At 38.3% G+C, this 19,368-nt stretch overlaps 1 protein-coding gene across 15 annotated transcripts in view; it reads left to right on the top strand.

The window, feature by feature from the left end:
- The window catches only part of PPHLN1 (periphilin 1), a 163,813-nt gene that overhangs the window by 31,157 nt on the left and 113,288 nt on the right, over positions 1-19,368 (top strand). The window lies entirely within an intron of this gene.

The following is a 19,368-nucleotide window of genomic DNA, read 5'->3' as shown; positions in this document are numbered from 1 at the left end:
TTTCTTTTAAATGGTTTTATGAAGATTTTCAGTGGAGCCCTGTACATATTAACAGTTCCAGCGTTTCCTGTGATCTTTTCCATCATTTATTTATCTCATGTGATAGGTGTAAATCACCTTGTGCCATCTACTTGACTCTGGAGAGGTTGTTCATTTGTGGCAATTCATTTACTGTACTCTGATAACTCGTATTAATATGGGTATGTTTTATAATGTTAGAGGCTTTTCTGGAGGCTTTGTGTGAATTTTTTTGAGGTATAATCAACTTGTTGTCCTTACCCTTTTTATTGTTTTTGTTGTTTCCAGAGGCTTTATGTGGATTTTTTTTTTTTTTGAGGTATAATTGACATATGACCTTAATTTTATTCTTATCCTTTCTGTTGTTATTATTGTCATCTTGGTAAGTGTGAAGTGGTATCTCATTATGGTTTTGATTTACATTTCCCTAACGGTTAGTGATGAGCAACATTTCATGTGCTTATTGGTCATTTGTATATCTTCTTTGAAGAATTATCTGTTCATTTTTTTTGGTCCATCTTAAAATGAGGTTGTCTTTTTGTTGAGTTTTAGGAGTTCTTTATATATTCTGGATATTAAATCCTTATCAGATATATGGCTTGCACATATTCTGTTCTTTCGATAATGTTCTTCAGTGTTCAACATTTTAATTTTAATAAAGTCCAGTTTCTCTATTTTTTTCTTCTGTTGCTAATGTTTTTGGTGTCATATCTAAGAATCCATTGCTAAATCAGTGTTGTTTTGTTATAACTTGTCCACATCATTCTTTGATCACTTTCTTACCTTCGGATGCAGGATTTCCCAGGTTATTCTTATGTTTTTTCCTGCCTCCGGCCTAAAGTCTAAGCTATTTCTCCAAGGAGCACAGATTCTTTATTAGTGGAAAGTCCAAGATCTGGACACTGGTGTACACACACACACACTCTCTCTCTTTTACATCTGTGTTTATTTTTACACATTATTTACATATATTGAAGACCATGAGTTTGTGGCAGTATCCTTTCCTCTTTTTCATACCATATTTTACCCCCTCTTTTGTCAGCAAAAAACCTGGCTCCCAGTTGTTGGAAGAGACAGTCCTCCATGGGTCTCTGGCACTCCTACACATCTTGCCAAGATATGCTAAGAATGCAAGGCCCTGACCACTTTTTATCCATGTTATTTCTCAGAGTGGAGTTTGTAGTGAGCATTCTTGAAAGATAAGGTAGTTCTTCCTCTATTTCAAATAGCAGGCTTGCTTATTGCTTGGTGTAAAAATAGTGGCTTCCCCACGTTTTCCTTAGTTGTGAACCCACTATGTGTGTAGCATCGATCTTGGCCTATATCACATCATTTCTGTGGGACTTGGAACCAGGCTTGTGCAGACAAGCCAATGCTATGTTGCTTGCTGTATAAAATCCTTTGTCTCAGGAGTCTTGTGTCTTCTACCAGTATCCATGAAACAGTAACAGTCTAACTTATTAGCTTGTCACTAGGATAAAAATCTGATCCCAGACTTGAAACCAGTATCCTCAGTATTTTTGCTCACATTCTTTATGTAGTTAGTCTTCTGACCCCTTGGGTCTTCCTTCTTGCTCTGTCCAGCACTTTACTTCTGCAGATTGCCATCACTGGCTGCTACTGGGCTACCTGCTTCACACCATCTTCCACAGATCTGTTACTAGCTGTGGAACTTTTGGGTTATAATTTACCTAATCTTTTTCACTTTCTGTTTTATGTGTTTCATACTATAGCACCTTATGTATTTTGTAAACCCAACATATATATATATTAGTGGTTCATATCAAATAAGTATGGAGTCATTGGAAGCAACTGGATTAAATAACAGCTAACAGAGGAAAAATGAATGTATTGTTTTCTTTTTTTTTTTTTTTTAAGGTTTTATTTATTTGTTAGAGAGAGAGGGCACAAGCAGGGGAAGCGGCAGGCAGAGGGAAAAGCAGGAGAAGCAGGCTCCGCTGAGCAGGAAGCCTGATGTGGGACTCAATCCCAGGACCCCAGGATCATGACCTGCGCCGAAGGCAGACGCTTAACTGACTGAGCCACTGAGGCATCCCGAATGTATTGTTGTCTGTCTCCTCCCACACTCCCACCCTCCCTCTGAAAGTTGTCACTTTTTTCTTTAATAGAGCCACATACCTGATAATTTATCCACATTTCAAGCATATCATCATCTGTTCATCTTGGTTCTGTATATACAGTGATCTTATTATCTCTTTGTTCAAAACACACTTGTAGATAAAATTCAGAATATATTAGGATCTACTTCATTTTGTATTCAAGGAACATGTCATACTTTACCAAGGGTTATTAATTTAGACTGAATGAGGTGGTTTTTAACAGTCATTTTTTCCCTGTACTTATGAGGTCTTAGAATAAACTTTAGGGTGGAACTGATGTAGAGTATTAAATAGTATTTAGAAATATAGAACAAGAGTATCACTACATGGTCAGCATACTTTATTTTTAAATGCTGAGGGTTTTTTTTTCTGTATTCGCATATGGAAAGTTTCGATTAAGTAATTTAGTATTTTTATATCTATTGATTTTTTTTATGCAAAGGTTTTTTATTTTAAAGATTTTATTCATTCATTTGAGAGAGAGCACAAGCGAGAGCTAGAGAGAGGATGAGCAGGAGAAGGGACAGAGGGAGTAGCAGACTCCCCACCAAACAGGGAGTCGGACGTGGGGCTTGATCCCAGGACCCCGGGACCACGACCTGAGCAGAAGGCAGCCGCTTAACCGACTGAGCCACCCAGGCATCCCTAAAGCAAAGGTTTTTTTGTTTGTTTGTTTGTTTGAAGATTTTATTTATTTATTTGACACACACAGAGAGAGCACAAGTAGGCAGAGTGGCAGGGAGAGGGAGAAGCAGGCCCCCTGCCGAGCAGGGACCCCGATATGGGGCTCAATCCCAGGACCCTGGGATCATGACCTGAGCTGAAGGCAGTTGCCTAACCGACTGAGCCACCCAGGTGCCCCTAAAGCAAAGGTTTAATTTTGAATTTTATTATAGTGATTTTTTATCTTCTTAGGTGATATACTATTTGACAGAGAAAAATACTATAAAACATCTTTGGTTTATTAGTTCAGTGGTACAAATGTTTATTGAGTGTTTACTTTGTATAGGCTACTGTGCTTATATCACTAGCTTAGCGTCTAGTGAGTGAAGTAGATGCACAAGAAGATAGCCTAATATGATACATGCTGAGGTTGCATAAAATGCTGTAGGAAGATGGAAGCATTTACCCTGTTCTGGGGGGGGTTTATTGAAGATTTCCTGTAGGAGCAGATAACATGAACAAAACTTGAAGGAGAAATAAGGGTTGACCAGAAGAAGGGTAATAGTGAACATATTCCTGCAAAAGGAGGAACGTGAGCAAAGCTGTATAAAGCATGATGTATAGAGGTATTAATGGATGCATATATGTGACCTAGGGAATTGTGAATTAAATTATAACAAAGAAGTCTGAATAAATAGTTTTAAAAATATAGTTTTATTGGGCTCCTGGGTGGCTCAGTCGTTAAGTGTCTGCCTTCGGCTCAGGTCATGATCCCGGGGTCCTGGGATCGAGCCCCACATCGGGCTCCCTGCTCAGAAGGAAGCCTGCTTCTCCTTCTCCCATTCCCCCTGCTTGTGTTCCTGCTCTCGCTATCTCTCTCTCTGTCAAATAAATAAATAAAATCTTTAAAAAAAAAAAAAAACATATATATAGTTTTATTATGTTAGCAATGGGGAGCTCCTGAAAAAGTTTCACCTGTTAGACAGACTAACCCAATTGGAATGTAGTTTCTTTTGTCTTCAATGTAGAGGATGATTTTTTAAAGATTTTTCATTTATTTTTAGAGAGAGAGAGCAGGGGGAGGGGCAGACGGAGGGGGAGAGAGAGAATCCCATGCAGACTCCCTGCTGAGCTCGGAGCACGATGCCACATGGGTCTTGATCTTGTGACCCTGAGATCATGACCTGAGCCTAAATCAAGAGTGAGATGCTTAGCTGACGGAGTCACCCAGGCACTCCTAGAGGATGATTTTCTTTAAAGGTTTTATTTATTTATTTGACAGAAACACAGCTAGAGAGGGAACACAAGCAGAGGGGGTGGGAGAGGGAGAAGCAGGCTCCCTGCTCCGCTCGATGGGGCTCCCTGCTCCAATATGGGGCTCGATCCCAGGACTCTGGGATCATGACCTGAGCCGAAGGCAGATGCTTAACGACTGACCCACCCAGGTGCCCCTAGAGGATGATTTTTTAAAGGTGGCATTGGAGATAGAAGAAGAAATGAATACCTGAATTAGAGAGGGGAGGTTGGAACGGAGAAAAAGGGTTAAATTTGATAAATGCTTAGGAAGCAAAAAATCAGCAAGATATGGTTGTTGGATATGGGAATAAAATGTGGGAACTATCTGGATTTTTGGTTTTGTTTACTATGTGTATAATAATACCATTATCTGAGATTGGCATATAGGAGGAATGGTTTCAAGGGAGGAGCTGCATTCAAAAGTGAGATTGTCCAAGGATAGGATGTAGTTAGACAAGAGCAGTGAACTGAGGTCAGAACCGTTGGCCTTTATGGAAGTGTTGGAAAATAAAACTTTTTAAACAATATTTGGGGTCACCAATGGCTGATGCAACTGAGTACTCCAGTAATATAAAGATTAAAATATCTTGGGTTTGGCTGTGTCAGGACGAATGAGATATGAGGTGGTAAATTCAACATGAGTGGATATGTTTTTGAAAAATACTGAGATGGAAAGTAGGCAATGCTATATGTTGCAAATACAGGAGACTTAAAAGTATCCATGAGGTGAATGAAGGTTGAGGACACTGGCTAAAGGAAGATCATCTAAAACCTTTTTTTTTTTTTTAAAGGTGATCAGTGACTTGAGCATATTTATAATTGAAGTGAAAAGAGAAAGGTTCAGGATACAAGGCAGAAAAGGGAATACTGATGAAGACAAGATAAATGAAGAACAGGATGAAGATCTTTGATTTGAGGGCCTTTTAACAGGGAAAAATCACATACTGGGAAAGGAAGGATGGGGCAGATGAAGGCCGACTGGGGGAGAAGGGATTTGGGCTGGCGGTTGAGGTAGTTCATGGCGGAATACTGCTGTATTTTTTTTTTTTTTAAGATTTTTATTTATTTATTTGACAGAGATTGCAAGAGCAGGAACACAAGCAGGGGGAGTGAGAGAGGGAGAAGCAGGCTCCCTGCTGAGCAGGGAGCCCGATGCGGGGCTCGATCCCAGGACCCTGGGATCATGACCTGAGCTGAAGGCAGACGCTTAACGACTGAGCCACCCAGGTGCCCTAATACTGTTGTATTTTTTAAGGAAATGAGGTAGCTCATTGAAAAGGAAAGTTTTGGTGCTAGGTTAGAAGACTTTGGGAGGATTATCCGGATATTAGAATAGCTGCTGAGATGAATAGGAAATTGAGTTCACTAATGATAAGTAAAAATATGACTAGTGGAATTGAAGGCGCAGTGGAAATTAAAGACCATGTGTCTGTAGTAGGTTCAGTCTGTAGGCTTGTGACATTCAACTCTAACAGTGAAGAAATAAAAGATTTTGGAATTAATTCAGGTTTGGGGTTGGCTAAGACGATGTATCAGAATTGCCAAGATGGGAAGTTGCTGGTACTCACAGTGCTTCAAATACTGTAATTGAAGCTGGAAAGGCAGTAAGTGAGGCTGGGACAGGGTTCGTGGCTTGTTAGAAAATAAAGGAGTCTTGTAGGTATCTATAGGTGGGATTATTATAGGAGTGAGAAAACTGAAGGATAAGACATTGTGATAAGAATGCAGTATTGGATTCTGAAGAAGAGCACTACTGGGTAATAAGTGGCAAGGTTTAGGATTTAAGTGTGTGACTAAGGTATTGTGAAGAGGTAGGAGGTAGTTGAGGACTTGCTATACCATTGCACAGATGATCCACATGAATTTTGAGTTACCCATGATGTGGATAGGATGTGTTACAGTGCATACTGTATCCTTGGGTTTAGGAAATGTGGGAAAGTTATCAGAAGGTTGGTAATACAGGCAATGTGGGTTTATAGTGGAATAGCATGGACTTAAAGAGTTTGTTGGGCTCTTCTTCCCTTTTCTTAGAGGATGGGGGATTTAGACCATAATCCTATGTGTCGTATACTTCAGGACCTTGAGACAGTCATCAGTGCGCGCTTAGTACTCACGAGTTTTAGGGGAGGTATTTGTGTTCAAATACCAGGTTTCACTTAAGGAAGTTGGAAGGATTGGCTTATGAAGAGGCTGAGGTTGTAAAACCATTTACAAGATCAACTCAAGTTGCTGTATTTTGTTATTTATATATACACAAATACAATTATTAAGCATAAAGTACTTGTAACACAGGAAAGCAGTTAACATATTCATGTTTCTGTGGTAGTAATGCCCCTCTTTGTTCATGGAAATAACTCATGTACCCTTCGGTGGAATGTAAACAATGCTGAGGGGCAGATTGGAGCAGCTGTTACTTGGTGCAAAGCTGATGTTTGCTATTTGGGAATGTAAGCATACCGTGGCCTGCTTCAAAAGAAGAAATCCGGATTTTTAAAAGGTTAAATTTCTTGAGTTTTCAGTGTTTACAAGTAAATAAAACCAGAGTTTGCAATCTCTGGAGTAAGGCAACAGTCTGGGACTCTGAAATGAAGAGCATGTAATAGCAGCTTGTCTAAGATGGTGGTTTCCAACCCTCGCTATGCTCTCAATTAGGTGGAGAGCTTTTTTTAAAAAAAAAAGTTCCCTGGTCCTCACATTTGGAGATTTGATTTACTTGGCCTGGGCATCAGTATTTTTCAAAAACTCATCAGATGTCCTAATGTGAAGCTAGACTTGAGAACCACTGGTCTAATAGGTAGTATGGAGTGACAACAGTCACAAAACCATAGGTTCATGTTAACAATGACTTCTCGGCACCTTTTCTCATTTATGGTAACTTCATTTGTCTTTATCCTTGACAGCATTTACTTCCTTTGCTTATGTTTTTTTGTTGTGTGGTGGTGGTGGTGGGTTTTTTTTAAGATTTTCTTTATTTTTGAGTGAGTGAGCACGAGCGTGCAGAGGGAGAGGCAGACTCCCCACTGAGCAGGGAGCCCAATGTGGGACTCTGTCCCAGGACCCCGGGATCATGACCTGAGCCAAAGGCAGACACTTAACCAACTGAGCCACCCAGGCACCCTTTGCTTATGTTTTTATAACTTGTGTTTATAAGAATCACTTAGAAGCTCATTAAAAATGAAAATTTCCAGGCTTCATCTCAAGAGATTCTGATTCAGTAAGTGGAGACTTGGAATCTCTATTTTCACAAGCCCCCCAGATGATTGTGATGCAGAAGGTCTGGAGACTGAAGTTTGAGAAACACTGCCCTATACTCTCTGATGCTGGTGACAGATAAATCTATATCTACAGCCTTGGCTTCTTCCTGAGTGCTACATTCCTACATCCAACCGTCTTTTAGAACATCTTCATTTGAGAATCCCAAACTTTTCACTGAAATGAAATAAATCTGTTTTGAGAACACTTCTACTTGTTGTCCACACATCTTAGGCACATAGGTGGACTACATTTCCAGGTCTTCATTCCTGCTAACTGTGGCCACATGGCTAATTTATCTCCAGTGTAATGTGAATAGGAGTTCTACTTCTTCATGTATTCTTCCACACACATTTACCTTTTGCCATCTTGCACGATGGGCCCTGGAATGGAATGACAGCAGACATGTGACCTTGAAAGCCACATGTTGAAATAGAGTGGTCAAGTGTGGGTTCTTGGGTGATTGTGTGGAGCAGAATCTCTCACCCTGGAATGCCTGCTCTCGACTGTTTTGTACAGATAAACTTCTTTTGTGTAATGACTCAAGATTACATTTTTTGGTATTTATGTTACAGCATTTTAGGCATATCTTAACCTCAATAAGAATCGGCACCTTTTTAGGTGTTAGAGATCAAACTGGATAACACAGATAAGATCTATACTCAGGCTGGGAGATCTTAGTCCATATCTCGTGCCTAGAATGCTTTTGATGCAAAGTTGTTGTTTTGTAGAAAGAGCTCGGGCCTTGGGTCACCAAACTTCTCAATTTTGCTGCAAGATAATTGTTTGGTTTTTTGGGTAGTATAGAATAAAAGATAGTGTGGGAAATTCCTTATCTTAAATCATAGTGCCCCTGGTACTTTTGTTTCCACATTTAAGAAAAGACATTTGAGGTCTGCGTTTAACTTATTTTTGAGTTCGCGCTATAAGTTACCAAGCCACTTTGTCAAAATTATTCTTTTTTTTTTTTTTTAAGATTTGATTTATTTGACAGAGAGAGAGTGAGTGGGCGATTGCACAAGCAGGGGGAGCAGCAGGGAGAGGGAGAAGCCGGCTCCCCACTGAGCAGAGAGCCTGATGCGGGGCTCAATCCCAGGACTGATCATGACCTGAGCCAAAGGCTGACACTTAACTGACTGGGCCACCCAGGTGCCCCAATATGATTCTTGAGATCTTAATTCCTTTTTAAAGTTTCTGTTGACTAGAAATGAAGTAACTAATATTTTGTGTGGAATATTTGTGCATGTTGGATGTGGGAAGGAAAGAAAAATGAGGTCCTAATAAATAAAATGCCTTCTTTCCCCCCACCCCCTGCTATTCTTCCCCCCTACTTTACTGAATTTTACCCTTAACCAGTAACTATATCCACGGAAACTGAGGGATCCATCACAGCTTGTCTGGTTTGACTGGTGCGAGGGGCTGGAATTACCTCAGGGATGTATATTAATAAGGGGAGACTCATGAGCTTCATATATCTACTTTTGAAACCAGCATTCAAGGTAATTAAGTGTAGATGGTCCCAGGAACACATTTTGAGAAACAGTGCTTTATAGGGCATTAGTTCTTCCCATCTTCCGTTCTTCTGGTGACTTTGCCTTCTATACATGCTCAGCATTATGGCTGAAATGTTTGTGATATAGTCGAAGACACTATCTTAACTATCCTGACCTGAGCCGAAGGCAGACACTTAACGACTGAGCCACCCAGGCGCCCCGACACTATCTTAACTATCAAGTAGGTACTTTTTTGGTGATAAAAACATCAGCTAAACATGTGGGGGTTTTGTGGATTTTTTTTTTTTTTTTGTCTTCATGGTAAGTATTCTAGTTGTACTGTTAGTTATATATGTTCAAAGGCTCTTTCGTATTTGCCTTATAATTTATTGTATTGAATCCTTTATATGTATTGATATCCTCATTTTCAACATAGCTGGAAAGCCTATATATAGTTTTGAAGGTTTTTGATGTGAAGTTTTCTTTGCATGGTAAATAGAACTTCATCTTACAGTGCAAAGTTTTTACCCTGTGATGTATGGAATGACATTAAAAAATATGCCCAGGTTTCCAGTATCCTGCTCTATTCAGCATGCTTCAGGGCTATTGTTAAAACAAAACCCAAAATTCTTTCTTAAAATCAAGGTGATTATTTGCACAAAGAAAATTATACTAGTTGATATCAGTTGAATTTTATAGCTGATTATGAGTGTTAGGACTAATACATGTTTAAAAAAAAAGTATGAATAAAGTGTTATTTCTATCAACCAGTTTTTACTTTTTAATTTTTTTGAGTAAACTAATGATAACCTAGAGATTCATGTTTTGCATTTTAAGTATTCAATGACAATTGTATATATGGCTTTGTTTTAATTTGTACAGTTCTTCAGGAAACAGTACTGTATTTTAATGTCTAGCTTAAATTTATTTTACCTCTGTAACTTTAAATTCTTAGATTTTCTTGTTAAAAATGAGATCTTACATTTGAAGTAATTTTAATGAATCTTAACTAATTGTCAGGAAAATGGAAACCTCTAAGTATGTCAGAGGGTTTGAGTCATTAGCAGTCTAGGGTCATCTTAAAGAATTTAGGTCCTATGAAGCCAGGCTAGTTCATTTCCAGTTTACCCTGCTGTTATTATGTAGCCCTTTAAGCTTTCAACCTTCTTCCTTGGTAAGATCTGGACTCTGTTTTTATATCCTAATCCTGTGACGCCATCAAAATCATTTCTCAGTTTTTCATCCTCTGAGATGCTGCTTCTGAAATTGGTGGATATATAAAGAGAAAAGCAGCTCAGTAAAAATAGGTCCAGATCTCTGAGCTTCCTACTTGTCTTGCATCTTGGTTCCATAGTTCTTTATTATAGTCTTAGCTCTTTGATGATTCTCAGCAGTTTACTTTAAAAAAAAAAAAAAGGTCCAGGGGCGCCTGGGTGGCTCAGTTGGTTAAGCGACTGCCTTCGGCTCAGGTCATGATCCTGGAGTCCCGGGATCGAGTCCCACATCGGGCTCCCTGCTCGGCAGGGAGTCTGCTGCTCCCTCTGACCCTCCCCACTCTCATGTGCTCTCTCTCATTCTCTCTCTCTCAAATAAATAAATAAAATCTTTAAAAAAAAAAAGGTCCAGTTTTCCTAGATTTTCTCTTGCAGTCAAGGTAGTTGGAATTACTCAATTCCCAATTTTTGGATGTAGGTTTTGAGTGTGGTAGTCATGTTTTGTTGAAGTAGCAGAAATTGAGGTGCTTCTTGAAGTAATGGTATCTTTGTCTTGAACTCTATGAAATAGAAATATTTTTAAATGGTATGCCAAAAATTTTGTTAGTAGAAAATGTCTATTAAATATATAGTATAGAATTAAAACCATGAGTGAGTGTACCGAAATACAAGCTATTAAACCAAGAGCAACAGAACACTTAAAATTTTTCTATTTATAATTATTTTGTGTTTGTTTTATCATTAGTCATTTGATAGCATTTAGTTGCAATATGTAATAGCAGGCACCAAGATTTAGGAAACATAATGGGAGGGGAAAAAAAAATCTTTAAATTTAACCTTTTATTATAAAGAGCTATTTTTTTTTCAATATTTTATTTATTTATTTGACAGAGAGCTAGAGAGGGAACACAGGAGGGGAAGTGGGAGAGGGAGAAGCAGGCTTCCCTTGGAGCAGGGAGCCTGATGCGGGGGTCCTGGGATCATGACCTGAGCCGAAGGCAGACGCTTAACAACTGAGCCACCCAGGCGCCCCTAATTTCTTATTAAATAAAAATAAGTTTTAAGTGTTTCCATTATAGGGGCATCTGGCTGGCTCAGTCAGTAGAGCGTGTGACTCTTGATGTTAGAGGTCAAGAATTCAAGCCCCAGGTTGCAGGTAGACTTTACCTAAAAAAAGAAAAAGAAAAAAAAAAAGACGTTTCCGTTATAAAAGTAGTACAGTTACATTATAAACAAAACCTGAAGGAAAGGAAAAAAATTCCTACTGAATTACTAGGAAGAAATTTACTAATGAAAGCATTATTGATTGAGTTATGTTTAAAAACTCATTGCATTCTCTCATCAGTTATTATGCCAAAGAATTAAAAATAAATCTATGAATAAATCTATAAATAAATCTTTGTTTAGGTATAAGGTTAAGATATAAGATTGTTCCGTTTGCCCTTGCCGTACTGTCTTAATTAAAAAGAAAAAACTCAGCCTTTGAATATCTATTTTTAACCTAGATTTATCATAAGTTATAATGGAAGACAAAAATTTAAGAAAATTAGGACTCATTTGTTTCATAAAATTAACATCATGTGTTCTAGTACCTTGTGGTATCTAAAGAGTACCCACCATTATTCATGGTAGCTATTGTGTACCTCTGTTTGTGATGGAAAGAAAATTAAATGAGAAGTAATAAACATTAAAATGCCCATCTAATTTATGAATTAGTGAATTGTTTCAATTTTTTCCCCGCAAACACTGAAACTCATGGTTGACGTTTGAAACCAAGTGCAAACTACCTTAAACAGGTGTTACACCAAGAAGACAAAGGAAACCAAAATATTCTGCAGCCTTTTGTGACATTAGATTGAGCCTAGCAAAAGCCAGATTTGTACAGACATATAGAGGAGAGAAAAAGGAAACTTGTTAATGAAGATAAAGCATTCTGACAGAAAAGAATGATACTTCCAGCTCTATCTAGTGTTTGCTCTCTGTGTGGACTTTGGAAGTTTAACCCTGTTTTGTGAACTAGAGTAGTGTTTTCCATTTTTAGGACCATTGAATCCCTAGCAATTTCCAGGCCAATCCAAATTGTTTATTATTCATGAGGAAGCTTATGTGTCTGTTTATCCTTGTTTTCACTACTGGATGAGATCATTTGCCTATTTGATTGGGAAAACTTAAAAGAACAGGTTATCTTAAATACATATTTAGTGATGTGATGCCATTATCTTCATATCCTTCACCATTTTTTTATTGGTATGTTCAATTCAACAGTTTTGTCAGCATGAATTAAATTATGAAACATTACTATTTAAGGCTTTGCCATTGGTATTAGGATTTTCCCCCTTAATTGGAAATTTGCTTTAAATCCAATTATAACTTATAACTTTAGAGCCCTTTTTAGCATGTAGTTTAAAACTTGGTATTTTGATGCAAAATAGGCTTATAATTATTTAGCATTTTTTCTCTTGAGGGGTCTTTCCCTTCTGTCCCTTCCAAACATTTAGCTTTTTAACCAACCCGAATTTATCATGATATGAGTTATAAGAAGAGAATTGATCATTCATACCCTAAATTGTCTCAGAGTTAGGGAAAATGTTTAAAACTTAAGGATCCATGTGTTTGGGTTAAAAGGTTAACCCAAAGGTTAAAAAGGTTAAAAAATGAGATCACGGACAACAACATGACAAAAGCCTGAAACTATAATAATAGATACCATTCATTGCAAAGTTGCTGTGTTCAGAGAAGTTAGGAAAATGAAGCTCAGAGATGTTGAGTAAATTAAGGTCAAAAGGCCATATATATGCAGATGAACTAACTTTTGAATCTACATCTGTCTGTAGGGAATGCTCTTAGAAGTGTCACTGTAAATAAATATGTTTAACTTTATTTTTTTATTTTTATTTTTTAAAGATTTTATTTATTTATTTGACAGAGAGAGACACAGTGAGAGAGGGAACACAAGCAGGGGGAGTGGGAGAGGGAGAAGCAGGCTCCCCGCAGAGCTGGGAGCCTGATGCGGGACTCGATCCCAGGACCGTGGGATCATGACCTGAGCTGAAGGCAGTCGCTCAACCAACTGAGCCACCCAGGCGCCCAATATGTTTAACTTTATTAAACTCCATGTTTCCCAAAGTTATTTACCCATAGAACCCCCTCTTTGGATTTTGTGGTGAGATGAAAAATACCAACATCTTGTGGGTTAGTATTTTTTGGAATGTATTTTGAGAAAAGCTTTTTATTATTATGTCAGTTCTCTGGTAAAAAAGAAGGTATAAATCAGCTAAAACATATCCCTCTATCATTGTGTAATTGCTTTCCAAAATATAGCTTCTGAAGTGCAAAATTTTAAGAGATGGGCAAGGGATAGGATGGAAAAAAATCTCCATGTATTTCTTTGTATTCTATGAGAAATATGAATCTGTAAGTAACCTCTTTTCTCTATTAGATTGTTTGAAAACTTTCAGGAGGTATGTAACTGTTTAGATCAAGGGTCGGTAAACTACAGTCCATTGGTCAAATCTGACCAGTTGTCTTTTTTGGTAAGTTTATTGGAACACAGCCAGGCACATTTGTTTACCTATTGTCTATGGCTGCTGTTGTGCTCTGCTGGAATGTTGTTGAGAAGCTGTGATGGAGACCGTACAGCTCACAAAGTCTCAGTATTATTTGCCTCTTTACAGCAAATGTTTGTTGACCCCCAGTGTAATGAGTGGTCTTTTTGCCTCCTTTTCACTTTATATGTGCTTCATGTCTGTGTACTCTGTGAACTCCATAGCTGAATTTCTTGAAATTGAATTATCTATATTTCATCCTCTGTAAAGTAAATTCCTTGGGAAGTCAACTTGAAGTGTTTTCTAGAGGTTTTATTATTATGAGTAGGTTTTAAACTCCTGCCAATATACAAGATTCTGTAGTTTTGCTTTTCTGAAGGATAAAACTATCAAGCAGTTCACATTGGCATACTTAGTTGTTTTTTGCTGCAAACCATTATTGATTTGATAGAAATATAGTAATGCTGTCGTAGAAGAAGCTAACATCTGTTGAGTGTTGTGTACCAGTCCCTGTTCTAAGCACTTTACATATATTATCTCATTTACTCCCTGCAACAATTCTGTGAGGTAGGTAGTACTGTTCCCACTTTATAGATGAGGAAATTAAGGCATAGGGCGGTTAAGTAACTTGCCATGAAGTTAATAGTTACTTTGGATGGGTCTTTCAGTACTTAGGCGTCTAGTTCACGAGGGCCTTAACATGCCCTAACCCCCTTTCTTTCCTCTAGTAGGTGATGCTTCTGTTAAGCCCTGTATACAGGGCTAGTATTTCAAACTTTGGTGCTCTATAATTCTGTGAACTCTAAGAAGGCCCTCTGATTCATCATTATGCCTTTCCCATTAACATATGATACTTTCACAGGGCAGTTAGTCTGATCACTATAAACATACATCAGATCTCTTCGCAACCTTGTTCTTTGTGAGGTTCCATTTCTTTTATCTAAAATAGCCTCCTTCACATCCACCTTACTTTATATTACTTGTCACTCAGAAATGTTTTATTTATAGGCTCTTTTCCCCATTAGAATATAAGCCTGGGGCAGGGACTTCATCTTTTCACTTCAAAATAGAGTCGGTATATTTTCTACCATTCTTTGTTTATCCCTTTTCCATACCTGGAACCTAACTGCCCTCTCAACTCACTTGCCTCCAAATTCCTTGAGTCAGATGAGTTCTGGGCATACTTCTGACAGGCCACTGTTCCATTGTTATCTTTGAATGTCCCCATTTATTCCCCCCTGTCCTTACCTTTGTACTTTCTGATAAATTTTTTCTTACTGGATGATTATAATTTCTGGCTCACAGTCTTCTCTATCCCTCTCCCTCCTGATTTGATGATACATTTTTTTTTTCTTTTTTGGTCAAAAAGAGTTTATTTAAAATGAAGCTAAAACTTTTTTTGCATGAGAAAGATTGAATAAACCTTACACAGAAGTAAAAGATTAATAAAACATTAAAAGGAGAGATTTCCTGTTAATTGGAAGAAACTGTATGATTTTTGTTAATAAAGAAGACAAAGTTGTATCTGCTTTCTTAACACTCAGGAATTAAGGAGGATTTTCCATGTCTGAAAAGAGGTTAGAATTTCTGGAGACAGAGTTCAGTACATTAAGAGGATACATCCAGTGGGCTGAATTGCTCTGAAAGTTTCTCAGCAGAATCCATAGGACCAGTATCTGCCACACGAAATGGGTGGCAGCAGGCAGTTGATGATACTTCCTTTTTTTTTTTTTTTAAGATTTTATTTATTTGAAAGAGAGAGCACGAGCATAGGGAGAAGCAAACTCCCTGATGAGCAGGGAGCCCAATGTGGGGCTCGATTCCTGGACCCTGGGATCATGACCTGAGCTGAAGGCAGATGCTCAACCAACTGAGCCACCCGGGCACCCTTTTTACTTCTTATTTCTCATTTACTTGTATGATCAAATAAACCCTTTCCCTTAAAGTATTGTTCCAATTCTCTCCCTTCCTTCCTCTGCCAGATTTTTTGGAAGAAAACTAATGGCTCAACTCCTTTAGTAGATATATCTTGATTTTTTTATAATCTGCTTTGGTTTCCAAAGTTTTTATTGGACAGCCCATTCCCTGGTCAAATGACTCCTAAGTCGTTAAATGCAGAGATCTCTTCCAGCCTATGTAGTATATGGTATTAACTTTCCTTTATCCTTTAAGACTTCTCTTCCTTTGCTTTTTAGTAAATGCTTTTTAAAGTTTTCACTCTTCTGATTACTCTTATTTTGTTCACATTAATATCCTTTAAAACTTATTTGCTTTTTCTTGAAACTTGGAATACTTTCCCTACCGTGTAAATCTGTGCTGTCTAATATGGGAGCTGGTAGCCAAAGTTCCATTGGAGATATGGCCAGTTCAGACTGAGATATTCTGTTAGTATATAATACACACTGGGATTTTCAAGATTTAAGGTGAAAAAGAGAGAATGTAAAATATCTCATTAAATTTTATTTATTTTTTAGATTATTTTATTTTTTAAAGATTTGGGGGTCCTATTGCATACAGCCTTCCACCATTTATGGACCCCTCCCCACTCTTTCTCTTCCCTCCTGGAACAACCCAGATTCCTCCTTTCCTAACAGCTTGTCAGTCCTTTTTTTAAAATTTATTTTTAATTTAAATTCAATTAATTAACATATAATGTATTATTGGTTTCAGAGGTAGAGGTACATGATTCATCAGTCTTATATAGCACCCAGTGCTTATTACATCACGTGCCCATCTTAATGTCCATCACCCAGTTACCCCATCCCCCCACCTCCCTCCCCTTTAGCAACCCTCAGTTTGTTTCCTATGATTAAGAGTCTCTTACTGTTTGTCTCTCTCTCTGGTTTCGTCTTACATGTTGATAATATTTTATATATATTGGGTTAAATAAAAAATATTGCTAAAATTAGTTTCACCTCTTTCTCTTTATTTTTTTAAAGATTTTATTTACTTGAGAGAGAGAGCATGAGTGGCGGGGGCAGGGGGTGGCACCCTGTGGGGAGGGGCAGAGGGAGAAGGAGAAGCAGGTTCTCTCCTGGGCAAGGAGCCCGACCTGGGGCTTGATTCCAGGACCCTGGGATCATGACCTGAGATGCTTAACTGACTGAGCCATCCAGGCGCCCGTTTCTCTTTTTAAATATAGCTGTTACATCTGTGGCTTGATTATATTTCTGTTCAACAATGTTGATATAAATTTTATCTTAAAGATCTTCCAGATCACTTTTCCATCTAATACAAATTTCTCTTCTGAATTGCAGTACCAGCCTTTTCAGCTTTCTGGAGCATTTACTACCCCGGCGTGCCCCCCCCCCCCCCCCCCCCCGCAACATACTAAGCTTCTTTAGAACCAGGGTAGTTCCCCATAGTGCCTTTCATATATTGGGATATAGAGATAAAAGAGATAGGAATATTAAAAATATATATACACACTAACATGAATAAATGACGTGGCTAGTATTACTACTTTATCAAAGAGGATACTTAAAGTAGATGATGCTGGTTGTGATGTTTTTGCTCAATCTGATGGGAAATATGAGGGATTGATGTGAAGGGGAGGAGAGACCTTACTCTACTCGGAGATATTAAAAATCTGACATGTACTTCCCCCAAGTATATTCAGTCACCCCAGGCCACTCTGATGGTTCTGAACTATGCTGTTGTGATTTTACCGCCATCTGGTGTCAGGATTAGGAAACTGTAGTTCAGTACTTTGTCTACTCCCCCACCCTGCCTCCTGCTGGACAAAGTAGGCAGTCTTTACTGGGCATGTGGGCCTGCTGCTCTTCTTCACCTAGATAAGTTACCGGTAAGAGCTCATTTAATTTCAGTGTAGGAAATCTTCTTACAGCAGTCTTTCCTTGGCTTCCCTGATAACTTCCTTACCGGTTTCCCTCATGTTTCTGTGGCTCTTCTCTTTCATTCTCAGATAGTCCATTTCTCTTCCAATGTAATTTTTTAGTCCTAGATTCTGGGCCCTACCCGAGGCTTTAAATACTGCCTATTTATAGAACAACTTATAGTTATAGCCAAAAAATCTCTTCTGATCTTGTCACTGATGTGTCTAGTTGCCTCCTAACTGGCTGTTACGTGAGCATCTCAAACTTAATGTGTTCAAATCCAAATGTGGATCTCTTACCACACCCCAGTTTCTCAAATCTCTTTTTCTCATTTCAGTAATTCATCATGCCAGAATTCTTGGAATCATCTTGGCATCCCCTGTCTCTTAACACTCATTAGTCATTCACCATGTCCCATTGAATCTATAAAGATGCACTCTTGTGCGTGTTAAAGTGCTCCCTGCTCTGGCCTTATCTAAGCTACCACTGTCTCTTGTCTGCATGAGTCAGCTCCTAATTAGTCTCCCTGTGTACACGCTTGACTGCATTCACATGTTTTATGTTAATTTGTTTAAACTGCCTCTTCTAGCATGAGAGGTCCATGACGGGGGAGTGACTGCATCCATTTGGTTTATCATTGGGTCCTCGGCCCCTGGTACAGGTCCTGAGACCTGTGTAATACATATGTAGCCACTAGGCTCTCAGTGATGTTGATATGGCTTCTGTAATTTTGCTGATTGAGTTCGAATGCATTAGAATTTCTTGAATGCTTTATTTTGGCATTAGTATTTTGTCTGAGTTCATTTATCCTAAATGAGTTTTAGCTCTTTTCTACTTTGGCCCAGAGAATTATAATTGTATCTGTAAGGACAATATATTTTGGGTTTTAATCTGCTAATGACTATTTATGTATTAGGGACTGCTGATCAATATGCTGAAATTTTCTGAACATTTGAAATTTCACGTCATTGGTTTGTCTCTTAGCATTCTTCTTTCTGAAATGCAATGTTCCTTAATTTTAATATGGAAATACACTTGTTAAATCTTCGCTTAAAACCTGTTTGATGCCAAGTGTTCCTTTAAATGGAGGCTCAGATCTTGATAGTTTCATTTAGTAATTTTGGTTTGCTTTGATGCTTTAAATCTTTTTAATTTTTTTTAAGATTTATTTGTGAGAGAGAGAATGAGAGACAGAGAGCATGAGAGGGAGGAGGGTTAGAGGGAGAAGCAGACTCCCTGCTGAGCAGGGGGCCCGATGTGGGACTCGATCCCGGGACTCCAGGATCATGACCTGAGCCGAAGGCCAGTCACTTAACCAACTGAGCCACCCAGGCACCCTTCTTTGATGTTTTAAAGTTAGTTTTGCTTTATAAAGTTTTACTCTTCGGACTTTCTACGTTGAATTGGATATTGCTTAATAAGGAAATTTAATTTGTAAAAGTAGAGGTGATTTAGTAAAAGCTGGTGGTTAGAGATAAGCAACAATCTGTACGCTAAGGATGCAAATTCAGGAGAGCAAGGACTTAATAGGTATATACCAGGGTTTCTCAGCCTTGGCATTACTAACATTTTGGGTCAGATTTTGTTGTGTGCTTGTATCGGACTTGTCCTAGGCATTGTAGGGTTTTAGTGGCATCCCTGGTCCTACCCACCAGCAGCAACCCCACCTCTCCAGTTATGACAACAAAAATGTCTGTAGAGACTGCCAAATTGGAACGTGGGAAGCAAAATCACAGCAGTTGAATACCAGTAGTATGTAGTATACTTAGAAGTGGATAAGAGATCATGAAATGTCTCACTTGGGAAATCTTTGATATTCTCTAGATGTCTTTGAGAGTATGGTAGCTATGTAGAATATTGTTAATGGCAAACAGAAGTAGAGACTTTATGACTATGTTTTTCACATCATAACATTTCTGTGTTTACTTAGA

This window comes from Mirounga angustirostris, unplaced genomic scaffold (assembly GCF_029215605.1).
Source record: "Mirounga angustirostris isolate CCGP_5_RB_7025 unplaced genomic scaffold, mMirAng1.0.hap1 SCAF_5, whole genome shotgun sequence".
Lineage (NCBI taxonomy): Eukaryota > Metazoa > Chordata > Mammalia > Carnivora > Phocidae > Mirounga > Mirounga angustirostris.
The sequence above is the reverse complement of the archived record's forward strand: the minus strand, read 5'-3'. Positions and strand labels throughout refer to the sequence as shown.